This window comes from Otolemur garnettii, unplaced genomic scaffold (assembly GCF_000181295.1).
Source record: "Otolemur garnettii isolate 467f Iridium unplaced genomic scaffold, OtoGar3 scaffold00028, whole genome shotgun sequence".
NCBI classification, from domain to species: domain Eukaryota; kingdom Metazoa; phylum Chordata; class Mammalia; order Primates; family Galagidae; genus Otolemur; species Otolemur garnettii.
The window spans coordinates 11,080,673-11,081,814 of record NW_003852423.1 but is presented as its reverse complement, the minus strand read 5'-3'; positions in this window follow the sequence as shown (position 1 = coordinate 11,081,814).

Sequence of the window (1,142 nt, the reverse complement as noted above, 5' to 3'; positions counted from 1 at the left end):
GGCTCTGTCTCAAAAAAAAAAAAAAAAAAAAAAAAAAAAAGAATTAGGTCGTTAGGGCTAAAAAAAACCTGCCTGATGAGATTCGGATCTGTATCAGATCTTAGTTCATTTAGGCTGGTATAATAAATGACCATGAACTGGGTAGCTTGTAAACAACAGAAATTATTCCCGGATGTCAGGAAGTTCAAAACTAAGACTCTGCTGATTCAGTGTCTGTTGAGGGCTTGCTCCTCGTGGACAGGTGTCTTCTCAATGCAACCTCACAGGGCAGAAAAGGCAAAGAATCTCTCGAGTCTCTTTCAGAAGGGCTCCAATTCTGTTCATGAGAATGCTGCTCTCCTAACCTAATCACTTTCCAAAGGCCTCATGTCCTAACACCAGATGTAAGGATTTCAAATTGTAAATTTGGGGAAGAGAGGAAATACCTCAAACTACAGCAGATTGCATTAAAATTTTAAATCAATTAGAGAAGAATTGACATTTTAACCAACATTTTTTTTTTTTTTTGAGACAGAGCCTCAAAGCAATTCTCTTGCCTCAGCCTCCTGAGTAGCTGGGACTACAGGCATCCGCCACAACGCCTGGCTATTTTTCAGTTGTAGTTTTCATCGTTGTTTGGCAGGCTCAGGCTGGATTCAAACCCACCTACTCTGGTGTATGTGGCTATTACCTTAGCTGCTTGAGCTACAGTCATGGAGCCAGCCAACTCTTGATCTATAAATGCAGTATATCTCAATTTTTCTAATTTCTTTAAATCTCCAAAATGTATATACTCTTCAGCCAACAAACCTTAAATCTATAATGTTAGCTCTATTTCTATGTAGGTCATATTTGATTATGCCATTGTAAATGGCACTGTTTAAAATTTTAATTTCTCATCGTGCATTTCTAGCGTATAGACAAAAGTTGGTTTTTATACATTGGCTAGGTACTTTATGAACTTGCTAAACTTACTGAGTTCTAGTAGCTTTTAGTAGGTTCTTTTAAATATTTGATGCATATAATAATATTATATGTAATAAAGATAATTTTATTTCTCCTCCTTATGGTGCCCTTTATAACTTCTTGCCTCCTTGCACTGGCTGAAAACAGCAACCCACTGCTTTTTTTTTTTTTTTTTTTTTTTTTTTTGAGACAGAGCC